This window comes from Callorhinus ursinus, unplaced genomic scaffold (genome assembly GCF_003265705.2).
Source record: "Callorhinus ursinus isolate GAN/ISIS: 27379988/994484 unplaced genomic scaffold, GSC_fseal_2.0 scaffold12, whole genome shotgun sequence".
Classification (NCBI taxonomy): domain Eukaryota; kingdom Metazoa; phylum Chordata; class Mammalia; order Carnivora; family Otariidae; genus Callorhinus; species Callorhinus ursinus.
In genome coordinates, this window is record NW_027397074.1 from 1,984,577 (window position 1) to 2,003,383 (window position 18,807).

Below are 18,807 nucleotides of genomic sequence, written 5' to 3' on the forward strand. Positions count from 1 at the left end.
CTCCCCACTGAGCAGAGAGCCTAACGCGGGGCTCAATCCCAGGACCCTGAGATCATGACTTGAGCTGAAGGCAGACGCTTAACCACTCAGCTACCCAGGTGTCCTGATAATTTTCATCCTTATCTGAAAAACCTTAAAGAACAGTATATTCTGATTATATTATTTTAGAATCTGATAACAAGAAAAGCAACTGATCTGTGGAATGACATTTTAGAAACTTTAGCACAAATTAAACAAGAAGTTGTATCTAAGGTATGATTCTGCTGCAATCAGCATGATGCCTACATCTGTGGTGCCTGGATAGCCCAATGTAAGTCTGTTGAAACCCCAAATACAGAAGATGCAGCCTCTGTTTTTCCCAGTGTGTCAGTAGCCTGAGCTCTTATTGAAGGCATGGTCCCCAGGAGTGTTCCAAGATGGCAGCCATAGTTATAAAGAATGATAAATGATCCCACTGTGTTACCAATTTTTAAAGTTCTCTGTAGCCCTTGCAATGGAATTCAAATTGTGCCAGCCATCTTTTATTAGTCAGTCCCATGGGATTCTTATTGTTATTTTGAACAAGATCTATTTTTGTTTAATTCTATGGGAACCACACATAGTTTGTGCTTTTGCCAGAAATTTATTTTCCAATGAGTACTACTCAATTCTAAATAAGTACATTCTGCATTTTTATGCTGGGACATAGTAGGGGTAAGTTCAGTCAGGAATGCCATTAAAAATTGTATAATGCAGCCTGGACTGTTTTTTGTAATTCTAATATTCTGGTAACTACAAGTGAGTTTGGGTTTTGTTTATTGTCTTTCAAAGTAATCCATTTTAAATGAAAACATCTTCTTTTTAAAAAAGTCATTAAGAATTGATTTTACAACAGTGTGCCTTATTTGTTGACTTATATATAGCATTGATTTGTGTAACTGCTCAATGTGTTTATTCATGCACAGAGATAAACATTATATTAACTCTAATAACCAGAAAATCAATATTGTATGTCTTTTCACAACAGAAAAAAAGAAACAATTTTCGATTTTCTTACCTAACTTTCAGTGCATGATATCTATGGAAATCTTGAGCTTGTTTTCAGAAGTGGGAAGACAGTTTTTTTCTAGGGCACTAAATTTCAGAGTATGGATATTAAGACTATATCTCTTTGACCTGAGAATAGAAGAATATTTTCACTTGTAATAAAGCTTAACTCCCAAGACTACAAGAAGCAAAAAAGGCAATCTTATTACAACACAGGAACTTCAAGTGCCTTAGACCCTGAGGGATCTGTAGATGTTATATTCTATTCAATGCAGTAACACAGTCTTTGAGCAAAAGTGTCTAAGTAAAATCTATAGGAAGTGATGCATCCTGCACGAAGGCTTAAAGAAATAACAAAACTACAAAGCTTCTACAAAGACTGCTTTCAGAGCACCAAGGAGAAAACTGAGGGGATTTTTAGTATATGTCATTTATTCTCTTGTCAAAAAAGAGAATAGTGCGGTCTCACTGGCGGCAGCCGGCGAGCGCTCAGCGTTCCACCGCCGCGCGTCCTCCGCATCCACCTCCGTCCACCGCAATGGAAGAGGAGATCACCGCGCTCGTCATGCACCATGGCTCCTGCATGTGCAAGGCAGGCTTACCTGGGGATGATGACCTCCCGTCCATCGTCGGGCGACCCCGACACCAGGGCGTGATGGTGGGTATGGGCCAGAAGGACTCCTATGTGGGCAACAAGGCCCAGAGCAAGCGGGGCATCCTGACCCTCAAGTAGCCCTTCGAGCACGGCATTGTCACCAACTGGGATCACGTGGAGAAGATCTGGCACCACACCTTCTACAGGGTGCTGCACGTGGCCCCCAAGGAGCACCCCGTGCTGCTGACCGAGGCCCCCCAAACCCCAAGGCCAACCGTGAGAAGATGACTCAGATCATGTTCGAGACCTTCAACACCCCAGGCATGTATGTGGCCATCCAGGCTGTGCTGTCCCTGTATGCCCTGGCCGCACCACTGCTATTGTCATGGACTCTGGGGACGGGGTCACCCACGCTCTGCCCATCTACGAGTGGTACGCCCTGCCCCCACGCCATCCTGCATCTGGACCTGGCTGGCCGGGACCTGATGGACTAACTCATGGAGATCCTCACGAAACGTGGCTACAGCTTCCCTGCCACTGCCTAGCGGGAAATCGAGCGTGACATCAAGGGAAAGCTCTGCTCGGTCACCCTGGACTTCGAGCAGGACATCGCCACGGCCACGTCCTCCTCGTTCCTGGAGAAGAGTTACGAGCTGCGCAAGGGGCGGTTCCGCTGCCGGGAGGCGCTCTTCCAGCCTTCCTTCCTGGGTATGGAGCTCTGTTGCATCCGTGAGACCACCTTCAATTCCATCATGAATTGTGATGTCGACATCCGGAAGGACCTCTATGCTCACACGGTGCTGTCTGGGGGGACCACCACGTAAGGCATCAGCGACAGGATGCAGGAGATCACAGCTCTGGCACCCAGCACGATGATGATCAAGATCATCGCTCCTCCTGAACGCAAGCAGTTGGTGTGGATCGGGGGCTCCATCCCGGCCTCGCTGTCCACCTTCCAGCACATGTGGATCAGCAAGCAGGAGTGTGATGAGTCAGGCCCCTCCATTGTCCACGGCAAATGCTTCTACATGGACTGCGAGCAGATGTGTAGCATTTGCTGTATGAGTGAATTCCCGGGTATAAATTTGTCCTGGTAAATGTATATGCCTCATGCTAGCCTCGTGAAACTGGAATAAGTCTTTGAAAAGAAATTTGTCCTTGAAGCTTCTATCAGATATCAGCACTGGATTGTAGAACTTGTTGCTGATCTTGACCTTGTATACATATCTTTGATTTAAACCCTTAGCACCTCGGTGGTGGTGGTGGGGGGGGTGGTCACTTCGTGGCTGAGGTTGAGAACATGTTTCTAGAAGAGAAATCCATTGATTGGAGAATCTGCAAGACCATGAGGTTCTTGATCTGTGCAGGGTATTAATGTGTAAGAGCTACCTATTCCAGGATTTCTCTAGAGGCTGGCAAGAGTCCTGAACCAGTTGTCTTTTCTGTCTTGCAGGTCTAACAGGGCAACAGGGTTGGGAAGGTCAGAGCCTTAGGACCCACTTTGCTTTCTTACCTCATGTTTTCCTGCAGAACACCCTGGGCTGCTAATTGCCTTGAGTTGGAAAACAGTTTGCATTTACAACTGTAAATTTATTCATCCTTTTAATTTATGTAAAGTTTTTGCACACAATTCTCAATTCTTCAAGAGATGACAACAAATTGTGGTTTTCTACTGTCATGTGAGAACATTAGGCCCCAGCAACGCGTTATTGTGTGAGGAAAAGCGCTGCGGTAAAAAAAAAAAAAAAAAAAAAAGAAAGCAAGTTTGTTTGTTTGGTTGATTTGGTTGTGGCTTGGTTTTTTGTAGACACATAAACCATGGAAGACTATATGACTTAAACTAGTCATGAAAGTAATTATTTGCCCAAATATCTAAAGCATGAAATAAAACTTTATATTTTGTTTTGCCTTTCAAATGGATAGAGATTTGTTTTTTTAAGATTATATTTAAAATTTTTATTATGTTGTGTTAAATACCATACATTACATCATTAGTTTTTGATATACTGTTCCATGATTCATTGTTTGCGTATAACACCCAGTGCTCCATTCAATACGTGCCCTCTTTAATACCCATCACCAGGCTAACCCATCCCCCCACCTCCCTCCCCTCTAGAACCCTCAGTTTGTTTCTCAGAGTCCATAGTCTCTCATGCCTCATCTCCCCCTCTGATTCCCCCCCTCCATTTTTCCCATTCCTACTATCTTCTCCTATTTTTAAACATATAATGTATTATTTGTTTCAGAGGCACAGGTCTGTGATTCAACAGTCTTACACAATTCACAGCGCTCACCATAGCACATACCCTCCCCAATGTCTATCACCCAGCCACCCCCTCCCTCCCACCCCCCACCTCCCCAGCAACACTCAGTTTGTTTCCTGATATTAAGAATTCCTCATATCAGTGAGATCATATGATACATGTCTTTCCCTGATTGACTTATTTCGCTCAGCATAATACCCTCCAGTTCCATCCATCTCACTGGAAATGGCAAGCTTTCATTCCTTTTGATGGATGTATAATATTCCATTGTATATATACACCACACCTTCTTTATCCATTCATCTGTTGATGGACATCTTAGGTCTTTCCACAGTTTGGCTATTGTGGACATTGCTGCTATAAACATCGGGGTGCACATACCCCTTTGGATCCCTACATTTGTATCTTTGGGGTAAACACCCAGTAGTGCAATTGCTGGGTTGTATGGTGGCTCTATTTTAAACTTTTTGAGGATCCTCCACACTGTTTTCCAGAGTGGCTGCACCAGCCTGCATTCCCAACAACACTGTAGGAGGGTTCCCCTTTCTCCACATCCCCGCCAACATCTGTCGTTTCCTGACTTGTTACTTTTAGCCATTCTGACTGGTGTGAGGTGGTATCTCATTGAGGTTTTGATTTGGATTTCCCTGATGCTGAGCGATGTTGAGCACTTTGTCATGTGTCTGTTGGCCGTTTGGATGTCTTCTTTGGAAAAATGTCTGTTCATATCTTCTGCCCATTTCTTGATTGGATCATTTGTTCTTTGGATGTTGAGTTTGATAATTTCTTTATAGATTTTGGATACTAGCCCTTTATTTGATATGACATTTGCAAATATCTTCTCCCATTCTGTCGGTTGTCTTTTGGTTTTGTGGACTGTTTCTTTTGCTGTGCAAAAGCTTTTTATCTTGATGAAGTCCCAATAGTTCATTTTGCCCTTGCTTCCCTTGCCTTTGGCGATGTTTCTAGGAAGAAGTTGCTGCGTCTGAGGTCGAAGAGGGTGCTGCCTGTGTTCTCCTTTATTAGGATGTTGATGGACTCCTGTCTCACGTTTAGGTCTTTCAACCATTTGGAGTCTATTTTTGTGTGTGGTGTAAGGAAATGGTCCAGTTTCATTCTTCTGCATGTGGCTGTCCAATTTTCCCAACAACATTTGTTGAAGAGACTGTCTTTTTGCCATTGGACATTCTTTCCTGCTTTGTCAAAGATAGGTTGACCATAGAGTTGAGGGTCCATTTCTGGGCTCTCTATTCTGTTCCATTGATCTATGTGTCTGTTTTTGTGCCAGTACCATCCTGTCTTGATGATGACAGCTTTGTCATAGAGCTGGAAGTCCGGAATTGTGATGCCGCCAGCTTTGCTTTTCTTTTACAACATTCCTCTGGCTATTCAGGGTCTTTTCTGGTTCCATACAAATTTTAGGATTATTTGTTCCATTTCTTTGAAAAAAGTGGATGGTATTTTGATAGGGATTGCATTGAATGTGTAGATTGCTCTAGGTAGTATTGACATCTTCACAATATTTGTTCTTCCAATCCATGAGCATGGAACAATTTTCCATTTCTTTGTGTCTTTCTCAATTTCTTTCATGGGTATTTTATAGTTTTCTGAGTACAGATTCTTTGCCTCTTTGGTTAGATTTATTCCTAGGTATCTTATGGTTTTGGGTGCAATTGTAAATGGGATCAATGTCTTAAATTCTCTTTCTTCTGTCTTGTTGTTGGTGTATAGGAATGCCACTGGTTTCTGTGCATTGATTTTATATCCTGCCACTTTACCGAATTCCTCTATGAGTTCTAGCAGTTTTGGGGTGGAGTCTTTTCGGTTTTCCACATAAAGTATCCTATCATCTGCAAAGAGTGAGAGCTTGACTTCTTCTTTGCCGATTTGGATGCCTTTGATTTCATTTTGTTGTCTGATTGCTGTGACTAGGACTTCTAGTACTATGTTGAATAGCAGTGGTGATAGTGGACATCCCTGCCGCATTCCTGACCTTAGGGGGAAAGCTTTCAGTTTTTCCCCATTGAGAATGATATTCGCTGTGGGTTTTTCATAGATGGCTTTTATGATATTGAGGTATGTACCCTCTATCCCTGTACTCTGAAGAGTTTTGATCAAGAAAGGATGCTGTACTTTGTCAAATGCTTTTTCTGCATCTATTGAGAGGATCATATGGTTCTTGTTCTTTCTTTTGTTAATGTATTGTATCACGTTGATTGATTTGCAGATGTTGAACCAAACTTGCAGCCCAGGGATAAATCCCACTTGGTCATGGTGAATAATCCTTTTAATATACTGTTGGATCCTATTGGCTAGTATGTTGGTGAGAATTTTTGCATCCATGTTCATCAGGGATATTGGTCTGTAATTCTCCTTTTTGCTGGCGTCTTTGTCTGGTTTGGGGATCAAGGTAATGGTGGCCTCATAAAACGAGTTTGGAAGTTTTCCTTCCATTTCTATTTTTTGGAACAGTTTCTGAAGAATAGGTATTAATTCTTTAAATGTTTGGTAGAATTCCCCTGGGAAGCCATCAGGCCCTGGGCTCTTGTTTGTTGGGAGATTTCTGATGACTGCTTCAATTTCCTTAGTGGTTATAGGTCTGTTCAGGTTTTCTATTTCTTCTTGGTTCAGTTTTGGTAGTTTACACATCTCTAGGAATGCATCCATTTCTTCCAGGTTATCTAATTTGCTGGCATAGAGTTGCTCATAATATGTTCTTATAATTGTTTGTATTTTTTTGGTGTTGGTTTTTATCTCTCCTCTTTCATTCCTGATTTTATTTATTTGGGTCCTTTCTTTTTCTTTTTGATAGGTCTGGCCAGGGGTTTATCAATCTCGTTAATTCTTTCAAAGAACCAGCTCCTAGTTTCATTGATCTGTTCTACTGTTCTTTTGGTTTCTATTTCATTGATTTCTGCTCTGATCTTTATTATTTCTCTTCTGCTGGGTTTAGGCTTTATTTGCTGTTCTTTCTTAAATTTTTTTAAAGGTTTTATTTATTTATTTGAGAGAGAGAGAATGACAGACAGAGAGCATGAGAGGGAGGAGAGTCAGAGGAAGAAGCAGACTCCCTGCTGAGCAGGGAGCCCGATGTGGGACTCGATCCCAGGACTCCAGGATCATGACCTGAGCCGAAGGCAGTCGCTTAACCAACTGAGCTACCCAGGCGCCCTATTTGCTGTTCTTTCTCCAGCTCCTTTAGGTGTAGGGTTAGGTTGTGTATTTGATACCTTTCTTGTTTCTTGAGAAAGGCTTGTATTGCTATATACGTTCCTTTTAGGACTGCCTTTGCTGCATCCCAAAGATTTTGAACAGTTCTGTTTTCATTTTCTTTTGTTCCCATGAATTTTTTAAATTCTTCTTTAATTTCCTGGTTGACCCATTCATTCTTTAGTAGGATGCTCTTTAGCCTCCATGTATTTGAGTTCTTTCTGACTTTCCTCTTGTGATTGAGTTCTAGTTTCAAAGCATTGTGGTCTGAAAATATGCAGGGAATGATCCCAGTCTTTTGGTACCAGTTAAGACCTGATTTGTGACCGAGGATGTGATCTATTCTGGAGAATGTTCCATGGGCACTAGAGAAGAATGTGTATTCTGTTGCTTTGGGATGGAATGTTCTGAATATATCTGTGAAGTCCATTTGGTCCACTGTGTCATTTAAAGTCTTTATATCCTTGTTGATCTTTTGCTTAGATGATCTGTCCATTTGAGTGAGGGGTTTGTTAAAGTCCCCCACTATTATTGTATTGTTGTCGATGTGTTTCTTTGCCTTTGCTATTAATTGGCTTATATAATTGGCTGCTCCTATGTTAGGGGCATAGATATTTACAATTGTTAGATCTTCTTGTTGGATAGACCCTTTAAGTAGGATATAGTGTCCTTCCTCCTTTCTTATTATAGTCTTTGGTTTAAAATCTAATTTGTCTGATATAAGGATTGCCACCCCAGCTTTCTTTTGGTGTCCGTTAGCATGGTAAATTGTTTTCCACCCCCTCACTTTCAATCTGGAGGTGTCTTTGGATCTAAAATGAGTCTCTTGCAGACAGCATATCGATGGGTCTTGTTTTTTTATGCAATCTGATAGCCTGTGTCTTTTGTTTGGGGCACTTAGCCCATTTACATTCCGGGTAACTATTGAAAGATATGAATTTAGTGCCATTGTATTGCCTGTAAGGCGACTGTTACTGTACATTGTCTGTGTTCCTTTCTGGTCTATGTTACTTTTAGGGTCTCTCTTTGCTTAGAGGACCGCTTTCAATATTTCTTGTAGGGCTGGTTTCATGTTTGCAAATTCCTTTAGTTTTTGTTTGTCCTGGAAGCTTTTTATCTCTCCTTTTATTTTCAATGACAGCCTAGCTGGATATAGTATTCTTGGCTGCATATTTTTCTCATTTAGTGCTCTGAATATATCATGCCAGTCCTTTCTGGCCTGCCAGGTCTCTGTGAATAGGTCTGTTGCCAATCTAATGTTTCTACCATTGTAGGTTACAGACCTCTTGTCCTGAGCTGCTTTCAGGATTTTCTCTTTGTCTCTGAGACTCTTAAGTTTTACTATTAGATGTTGGGGTGTTGACCTATTTTTATTGATTTTGAGGGGGGTTCTCTGTGCCTCCTGGATTTTGATGCCTGGTTCCTTCCCCAAATTGGGGAAACTCTCTGCTATAATTTGCCCCAATATACCTTCTGCCCCTCTCTCTCTTTCTTCATCTTCTGGGATCCCAATTATTCTAATATTGTTTCGTCTTATGGTATCACTTATCTCTCAAATTCTTCCCTCGTGATCCAGTAGTTGTTTATCTCCTTTTTTCTCAGCTTTATTTTCCATCGTTTGGTCTTCTATATCACTAATTCTCTCTTCTGCCTCATTTATCCTAGCAGTTAGAGCCTCTGTTTTTGATTGTACCTCATAAATAGCCTTTTTGATTTCGACTTGGTTAGATTTTAGTTCTTTTAATTCTCCAGAAAGGGCTTCTCTAATATCTTCCATGCTTTTTTCAAGCCCAGCTAGTATCTTTATAATCATCATTCTGAACTCTAATTCCAACATCTTACTAATGTCCGTATTGATTAGGACCTTTGCAGTTGGTACTGCCTCTTCTTCTTTTTTTTGAGGTGATTTTTTCTGTCTTCTCATTTTGTCCAGAGGAGAATAGATGAATGAGAGAACAAAATGCTAACAGGGTAACAATGACCCCAGAAAAATATACAATAAACAAACCAGAAGAGACCTGAAATCGGGGGAAAAGAAAGGGAAAGAAAGAAAAAAGAGGAAAAAAAAAAAGAAAAAGATTAAAATAAAAAGAAGAAGAATATGATCAAATACGATCAGGCTGGTGAATAGATCAGTGCCACACACTAGGTTTTGGGCGTATTTTGGTCTGTTAGAAGAAACTGCCTCCCAAAATTTTAAAGAAAGAAAAGCTTATATATGTATAAAAATAAGGGTAATTACGATGACAGGATGGAATATGACTGTAAAGATGAAAATTAGAAAAGATTTTATAAAAGGAATTGCTAAGATAAGAAGTTGGTTGAAAAAAGAAAAAGAGAAATTAAAAAAAAAAAGGGAGAGAATGTGATCAGGCAGGAGACTAGAACAAAGCCATACACTAGAGATTTAGGGTATATTTTGGTCTGTTAGAAGAAATTGTATCCCAAAATTTTAAAGAGAGAACAGCTTATATATATACCAAAAATAAGGTTATCTCCTATGAAGGGATAGACTATGACTCTAAAAATGAAAAAAAGGATTTTTAAAAAAGGGACTGATAAGATATTCGTTGAGAAAGGGAAAAAGAAAAATTCAACTAAAAATAGAAAAAGAAAAAAAGAAAGAAAATTTTAAAAATTAACTTTGAAAGACTAAAGAATCAGGGGGGGAAAAAGCCATGAATTCTATGTGCTGTATTCTCCTAGTGATGGAGAGTTCTGCCGTTCTCATTGATCAGTAAACTTGGTCTTGGCTGGCTGTTTTTGCTGATCTTCTGGGGGAGGGGCCTGTTGCTGTGGTTTCCAAATGTCTTTGCCGGAGGCGGAATTGCCCTGCCCTTGCCAGTTCAGGCTAAATAATCTTTTTTTTTTTTAAAAGATTTATTTATTTATTTATTTATTTATTTATTTATTTATTTATTTATATGACAGAGAGAAACACAGCAAGAGAGGGAACACAAGCAGGGGGAGTGGGAGAGGGAGAAGCAGGCTTCCTGCAGAGTGGGGAGCCCCATGCAGGGCTCAATCCCAGGACTCTGGGATCATGACCTGAGCTGAAGGTAGATGTTTAATGACTGAGCCACCCAGGCGCCCCCAGACTAAGTAATCTGCTCGGGTTTGCTCTTGGGAGCTTTTGTTCCCTGCAAGCTTTTGGTATAGCTTTGCAGGATGAGTATGAAAATGGTGGCCTCCCAATCTCCGCCCCGGAGGAGCCAAGAGCTCGGGGCCCTGCTCCTCAGTGCGCCCCCAGAGAGAAGCAGTCAATCACTCCCATCTCCTCGGTCTCCGGCCGCACTCCACGCTCACCCGGCCTGTGACCCAGCGTTTCTATCTCTGGCAACCGACCCCGTGTGGAGTCTCCAAACCCAGCAGATCCCTGCAGTGCGCTCCCGCGCCGCTCCTCCCCGGGGAGGAAGGGGTGTCTCACCGGATCTGCTGCTTGTTGGGTCCCTGCTGGAGGAGCAGTGACTCGACTGTGCCACGGATCATGGTTTATGGCAACCCCAAGCTGAGAAACCGCTCCTCGGCTCTGTCTCTGCAGCAGGATTCCCTGCTCCAATACCTGGGAGCTCTGCCGCACTCAGGCGCCCCCGGTCTTTCTGTGACCCCGAGGGTCCTGAGACCACACTGTCCCAGCGAGGGTTCCACCCCCCGCTTAGCCACTGGAGTGACGTCCCTCAGCAGAGCGACTTCTAAAAGGTCCGATTCTGTGCTCCGCGGCTCTATCATTTGCCAGAAGCGGCCAACGGAGACCCCCTCCCCCGCCATCTATCCTCCCGAATATCGCCTCGGATTCACTTCTCCGCACGTCCTACCTTCCAGTAAGTGGTCGCTTTTCTATTCAGAGACTTGTTGCTATTCTTCTCTTCGATCTCCTGTTGAGTTCGTAGGTGTTCAGAATGGTTTGATCCCTATTCAGCTGAATTCCTGAGACCAGACGAAATTTCGGTCTCCTACTCCTCCACCATCTTGCTCCTCCTCCTGTTCCACAAACTTAATAAGCCCATTTCTCAGCTATTTAGTTGAAGTTGAACAGTTGCTTGCTGGCATTCATACCTTCTAGCTTAGCACAGAGCAGAGGTTCTCAACTTTGGCAGGCCTTTAAAATCACCTGCCAAAGCTGTTAAATGTCTGATGCCCTAGGGTCATCCCAGACCAATTAATCAGAATCTCTGGGGTGGGTTTCCAGGTGATCCCAATCTGCAGCTAAGGCTGAGAATCACTGGCACAAAGATTGTCAACTTCAGTGTGCCTAAATCTTGGCGGGGGGGTGGGGGGGCTCCCCCCTCCCCCAACAAATTTGGCTTAGTAGGTTTGGGATTTTCCCAAGATCTTTATTTCTTACTTGCATTTTAGTTGATGCTAATGCATATGGCTCTGGTTCACACTTTGAAAAATACTACTACAGTGACCGAAATTCCTGATTTTTTTCATCCTAATCACAGATCTCTTCTGCTACTTGATAAATCTGGTCCCCCTGGGCTTTTTTAATAAGGCTCTTTACCCCAAGCTAATAATTTTTCTTGCTTTGCCCTGAGACATATTCAAGATCTTCACATATCACTCTCAATGAGTGGCTCCAAAAATGGCCGCATAGTCCAATGAAGTCCTGACCAAGGTTAAACACCATGATTACATCATGGTTTCTGCATGCCATGCTTTTGTTAATAACTCCTGGAGGTGTGCTTTAAAAAATAACAATACAATGGGGCACTTGAGTGGCTCAGTTGGTTAAGCGTCGGCCTTCGGTTTAGGTCATGATCCCAGGGTCCCGGGATCGAGCCCCACATCGGGCTCCCTGCTCAGCAGGAGTCTGCTTCTCTGTCTCCTGCTCCCCCTGCTTGGGCTTGCTCTCTCTCTCTGTCAGCTAAATAAATAAAATCTTAAAAAAAATAACAATACAATATTCAACACAATCATAAACATCAAATTGTAACAGTAGGGTTGTTCTGCTGGGTCACTATGAGCCTGAGAATACTTTTTAAGTAAGCTTATGCAAAATTGATCCCTCTGAAGGATGCATTTGTACTTTACCTTTTGAAGTGTTATCCTTATTAAATTTTATCATGATTTTTTTAAATTTTAAATTTTTTTTAGAGAGAGTGTGCACGCAGTGCACAGTGAGGAGGGGCAGAAGGAGAGGGAGAGAGAGAATGTTAAGCAGACTCCACACCCAGCTTGGAGCCCAATGTGGGGCTCGATCTCAGGACTCTGAGATCATGACCTGAGCTGAAATCAAGAGTCAGCTGCTTAACTGACTGAGCCACCCAGGCGCCCCACCTTGATTATTTGATTTTTGCTCAACTAATCACCTTAATGTCACTGGCAAATGATGGGCACTTGTCTGTTTTATTATTCACGTTGCTAAGACAAATATGAATTATTCTGATGGCCAGGAGATACCCTGTACATTGGTACTTTCTTTTCTTTTTCTTTTGTTTTTTTAAGATTTTATTTATTTATTTGACAGAGAGAGACACAGTGAGAGAGGGAACACAAGCAGGGGGAGTGGGAGAGGGAGAAGCAGGCTTCCCGCAGAGCAGGGAGCCCAATGCAGGGCTCCATCCCAGGACTCTGGGATCATGACCTGAGCCGAAGGCAGATGCTTAACGACTGAGACACCCAGGCGCCCCTGTACATTGGTACTTTCTGTTTCCCCAGGCTCACCTTGAACTCTATAGGCCTGTTTGAATCATTGTAGCCCAGAATGTAGTCACAGTCAACATTGTGGAGTGGAAAGGGAGTGAATGGACTTTGGGATGAACTAAACCTAGTTCAGACTCCTAGCCCCACTTCTTGCTAGCTGTGTGACCTTTGGCAATACCCTAATTTTATAGAGCTTCATTTTATACCCCCTCTGGAAATGTGCAGCTATAATACTTCCCTCAAAGGGGTATTTTAGCAATGATTAAATGAAACACACCAATGTTTAACACATTGGTTGACACATAGTCAGGTGTTCAAGGTAAAGGTTTTTTCCTTCTTTCATGTAATTTAGATAACATAAATAGCTAAGAGCATAAATATGGATGTTCTAACTTAATCCTCTCAGAAATTATGGGAAAGGAAAAATTATTACATTGTGTTGGACTAACCCTCAGAAGGTGACTGAACCAAGGGTGACTGGGTTAACTTTAGCATTGGGCGAGGGTGGGCAGGGAGTACTCTGGGTGCTGGGTGGGAGACAGGCCAGGAGCCCGAAGGCCACGGCCAAAAATGAGGCATGGGGTGAAACCAAGGAGACAAACCTGAGCCAAGGAGAGGCGAGGACAGTACTCGAAAGCAGCAGGGAGTCAAGGCTGAGCAATAGCGAGCCCTTAGAGAACCTGGAAGAAGCCTTACAGGAGGTAGAGTGTGGGCCTCAAGGAAGAGATCTAGAACCCAAGAATCTATATCAGGAGCCTGGGCAAGATGGGACTCCAGAGCTGCAAGGTGCCAGGCTGGGGTCACCCGGGAAATAGGTTACAGTCTCCCAAGGCACTCTTAACTTTTTATATTAGCCTGGCTAAACTTTTCTGTCCTTGTCAAAGTCCGTCCCTCTGTTAGTCTTTCTTTGATGGGTATAAATGTTTTCTTCTATAATTAGGCACTATACTAAGAAGAGCAGGCTAAATAATGTAGCTCCAAAATCTCAGTGACTTAACACAATAAAAGTTCATTTTAGGCTCCTATCACAGCCCGTGCTAACTCTGTGGGGGTGGGGAGGGAGGGGACATGCTTCATGCAGCTACTCAAGAACCCAGGTTCCTTTGATGTGATGGTGCTGCCATTCCCCAACAGGGATTCTTAACGTTGGTTCGGAAGATCTATTTTACAGTTTTAGCACTAGCTTGTTAAGGAAGTGTGATCTACCTCCTTCTCCCCTACCAGCTGCCTCCTTAAGTCTTTTGATTCTGTCCTTCCCATCAACATGCTCATTAATGAATTCAGAAAATGTGGTTTTGACTAAGTAAATTGATAAACAGGTGCCAAACCTGGGCTGAATAGCAAACAAAACTGGTGATGTTTCCTTAGGTTTGGTTCTGAGCCCAGGCCTCTTATTTCCTTTGGTGGTTTGTGTAATAGAGAAGTAGCTCGTTATATTTCTAAAATAAATTTTCAGCATGAGAAGAGATAGGCCTTTAATTTGGAATGGTTTTGATTTAGTTGGAGAAATTACTAGAGACTGTTCATAGAAATGAGACCCATCCATGAAATGGGAAAGAACCTCTTGGAGTCTCAGTTTCCCTTAGTGAAGGAAGTGGACTAGACAGTCCCCAGGGTTCCTTCTAGTCTTAGTGTTTAGGTCGTAGGAAGATGGAGAAAAACTTTATGAATATGATAGTCAAAGCTGAAAATATCTAGTAGTTGTTAGTGGTTTATATGTGAATATGTTATTAAAGTGAAGCAGTTGTGAAAGAAAAAAAGGTACTAATAAAAATGTATGGGCGCCTGGGTGGCTCAGGTGGTTGAGCATCTGCCTTTGGCTCAGGTCATGATCTGGGGTCCTGGGATGGAGCCAGGCATCAGGCTCCCTGCTCACTGGGGAGCCTGCTTGTCCCTCTGCCCCTCTCCCTGCTTGTGCTCTCTCTCTCTCTCTCTCTCTCTCTCTCTCTCCTCCATCATAAATAAAAAAATCTTTAAAAAAATGTAGTGGGTATGTAGGTTAGCATTCTTAGTTGCAAGCAAGAGAAATTCTGACTGATTTAAGCAAAAAGGCAATTTATTGAAAGGGTCTTGGGGTAAGTCACAGAATCTCCAGGAAGGCCAAGCTCAAAACCCAGGTGAGAATCGGAGCCCAAATCATGCCAGAAACACATGATTGGGACATGTCTGCTGTTCGAACTAAATGCTGAAGGTATCGTGGGCCCCCTAGGGCACAGATGAATTCTCGACCATTCCAGCTTCTTTGCTCCACTCATTCCAGATTTAAAGTCTCAGGCAGGAGCACCTGACTGGCCATGATTCATTTACATATCTGAGCCCAAACTTCCAGTGACGGTGAAATCAAAAATCAGAATGGTCCACTCAGACCTATGTAATGGGGAAATTCCCCCAAACATAGGCCAAGTCTCCTTCAAATTCCGTACAAATTTTCACTTCATCTAGCATACTGAGGATCATCTCTATCAGTCCAGAGGCAGGAAGAGAAAAGTCCTTTTTTCTAGGATTTGTGTTCTTCTACAAGTGATGAGGTAGATCCCTCTCTTTAGAGTTTTGCCTCCTAAAAAGTACAGAACTGAAAACCACAAGCTTCTTAATGCTTTCAAAATTAACAGTCCAATAGGGAGGCTAGATTAAGTTCCTCCATGAAAGGTATCATGCATGTTTCCATTAGTTTTGGCAGCCTAGCTTCTGAACCTCCTTCCTATGGTTGGGGAATTCTTCATTTTGTGCTTTACAGTCATGGACAGACTGTTAGCACCTGACAAGTTGAAAATTCGAGATGCTTCCCATTTCACTTTCCCTGGTGGCCAAGTCTTGGGCATGTGGTGCAGGGCAGCACCAGCAGATGTGCCTGCCCCAGACCTGGAACTGGGAATGGGAGACACAGAGGAGGGGATGGTGAGGAAGGCTCTCTGGCAGGGGGAGGGGGAGCAGTAGAGGCAGTGACGCTGGCAACACTGTAGGTGCTGAGCCAGTGGTGTTAGCCCTACAGGTGTCCAGTGTTTGGCGTTGGTCAGGAGGCAACCTCTTCAGACCCGTTCTGCAGTGTGATTCAGGATGGTTGTCCTGGCTGCATAACCACGATCCTGGTTGTCCAGTCATCTTGGTGACTTTGTGATCCTCAGTTTTCTTTGTTAGTCTTTTCCACTGAAATGAACTAGTGTAGGATTCTTTTGCTGACAACTAAGGACTCTGACACATATTGGACCTTAGTATCCTCTCCCAGTGTCCAGCCCAGTGCCTGGTATACAGTGGAAGCACTGTAAGTGTTACAGGTTGGCAAGAAGGAGGAAAGGAGGGAGAGAGGAGAGGATGGAAGGAGGGAGGAAAGGAAAGGAAGGGAAGAGAAAGGAAGGAGGGAGGGGAAAAGGAATAGAGTATGTAATTTGGAAACTAATCCTTTTATCATAATTTGTAACTTTGAGAGGTCTGGGGGTCACCCAAAATGAAGAATAGAGGGTATCTGGAGAAAGTTTACAGGAAGGTCACAAGGACAGGGGAAAATAGAGATTTATTTCAAGAGGGTCAAAAGAATGAGTGTGATGATTTGGCCTTAAGAAAAGATTCAGGGACCGAGAACAAGTATATTTATTGTTACATAGGTTCTGCTGCATTTATCAGAGACTCAAACTAACTGTGACTTAAGGTAGAAGTGTGTTTCTCTCTCATGTTACAGTCAGGAAGTAGATGGTCCTGGGGCATCTGGGTGGCTCCATCGGTTAGGCATCTGCCTTCAGCTCCGGTCATGATCTGAGGTTCCTGGGATTGAACCCCACCTTGGGCTCCACACTCAGCATGGAGTCTGCTTGAGATTCTCTCTCTCCCTCTCCCTCTGCCCCTCCTGCTCCTACTGTATAAATAAATAAAATCTTAAAAAAAAAAAAGAAGTAGATGGTCCCAGGAATGGTATGGAGGTTTTGCTCCATGAAGTCATTCAGGGATCCAAGTTTCTTCCATCTTATTGTTCTGTGATACTTAGGATATTGCCCTTGCCCACATGGTGACTATGGTGCACCATCACATGACATCCACAGTGCAGGCAGCAGGAGGAGGAATGATGGACATGCACCTTCCATTAAGACGCTTCCCAGCACTGACCATCCCAGTGCTTTCCCATCGTATGCAGTTGGTTACCTCTTAGTAACACGGCCATACTGAACAATGCAGGCTTTCTATTCAAAGTCCATGTGAATGTCTGCCAGTCAAGGGTTCTGTCATTATAGAGGAAGAGGAGAAAAGATATTGGAGAAAAACCAATATTGAAGCAATCTCTGCTTCAACAAATAGCAGGTTAAAACTTCAGCATATGGGATCAGATAAGAATCACCGTAGAATTTTCAAGGGTCGCTGAACACAGTTACTTTCGAATGTGAGAAATGCCTCCAGATGTCTTAAAATGGGACAGTTGTCATTTGTAATGAAATAGGTTGAGAAAAGGGACAGCTCATGCTCAGCCCCAGTCCAATGTCTATAGTCAGAAATGACAAAGGGTACAAAACAGCACTGAATGAAAGTTTAAAGGTCTTTCTCAGGGCAGGTTGCTACAGCTAGAGTTGTATGCTTGCACCGTGCTGTCCAAACGCTCCTCTGGGTCATTGTAGAAAATGCAATGGCCCCTAAGGAGGTCAGAGAGACCTTGGGCCTAGAGGAGACCCAAAAAATACCAAGGGAAATTTACAGATGACAAATAGAAGGGCAAATTGGGTGCAAGTTCAAAGCTGTGGAAATATTGTGGGGAGACAGAGGGCACTTGTACGTCTGAGTTATCTTGCAACACACTACTCGGGGCAAAGAGTAACGGGGCTCTAAGGCACTGGTGGCAAGGGCGGAGGCCAGCGTCCTGAGAATGACAGCTGGCTCCCAACACCCCGGGGCCCCTGCTGCCCAGCTGGCGGGCTCCCACTGACTGTTCTGAAGCACATTTTCTGCAACAGTCTGCAAGCAACTGCTTTTCTAGGAGAGCAGGAACGCTTGGCCCGTCTCCACTACTGTAAATGCCTCAAAAGCTTTTTATAGGCATTCTCTTTGAAAAGCTTTGAAAAGCTCAATGAAAGCTTTGAGATGCAGGCAGCCATCTTTCCTGTCCACACAGAGGAGGCCCACCTGAGCTGGGAGGCGATGTGGCCAACCCACAGAAGAAAGAAGAAGCGACAGATACAGAGCTGGGGAGGAGAAACAGAGACAAAGGCCTGGGAACAGGGAACCTTGAGGGCTGGTAAGCCCTGAGCTTCCCAGTTACGGAAGCCAAAAGACCCTCTGTGATTGCTTAGGGTGGTTTGAACTGAGTTATCCTTGTTGCTAAAAGACTCATGGCTAAGATGCCCTTTATAGTGCATTTGTCCTTCCATTCCTTCCCTGCCTTTGACCCCTTTCTTTCTAGACCCCTGAGTGAATCCGCACAGCCAGACTCCTAAGCTGTGGGACCTACCTCTCTCTTCCTGGTTTAGGAGTTTTCCACCTCTGGCTAATTTTCCTAGTTTCCTTTCCCAGGTTCACCAACTGTGACCTAAAATTCTTATTTCTTCATTTCTTCCTGAGTCTCTCCTCACGGCTATTCCCCCACTTTTTTTTTTTTTCAATCACCTCAGGTGACTTCTCTGTTTTCTTTTGAGCAGATGTATCAAGCTCAGTTTTTTTCTCTTTTGCTTTTGTTCTGTGACTTTGAAGCTGGTACCTTATGTCTTCCTTCTCTTTCTGGTCTTAATCTTGGGACATTTGTATACGTGTGTTCCTTTTTGACACAGAGATCACATACTGACCATCCCACACCCTGCCAGCCTGTTTATGTTTTGTTACCATATTAGACACTCCTCTGTTATGTTTCATACCCCAAACACTTCCAGACTACGCATTTCACTCTGATGGTTGATTGATGCCTCATCTCTGGCTGCCCCCCATATCAAGCAAAAGTATTAGTCCTAAATGAAAACCACTGGCAAATATTTCATTCTTCTCATACCAGCGGGCCAGCAGTTCTGTTTCTCACTTTATTATTATTTTTTTTTTTTTAGATTTCGTTTACTTATTTATTTGGGGGGGAGAGAGAGAAAGAGAGAGAGAGAGGGA

The 18,807-nt window shown here is 43.3% G+C and overlaps 1 pseudogene; it reads left to right on the forward strand.

The window, feature by feature from the left end:
- LOC112824760 (actin, cytoplasmic 2-like) overlaps positions 1-3,537 on the forward strand; it is a 38,937-nt pseudogene extending 35,400 nt beyond the window's left edge.
- The last annotated feature ends 15,270 nt before the right edge of the window (positions 3,538-18,807 follow it).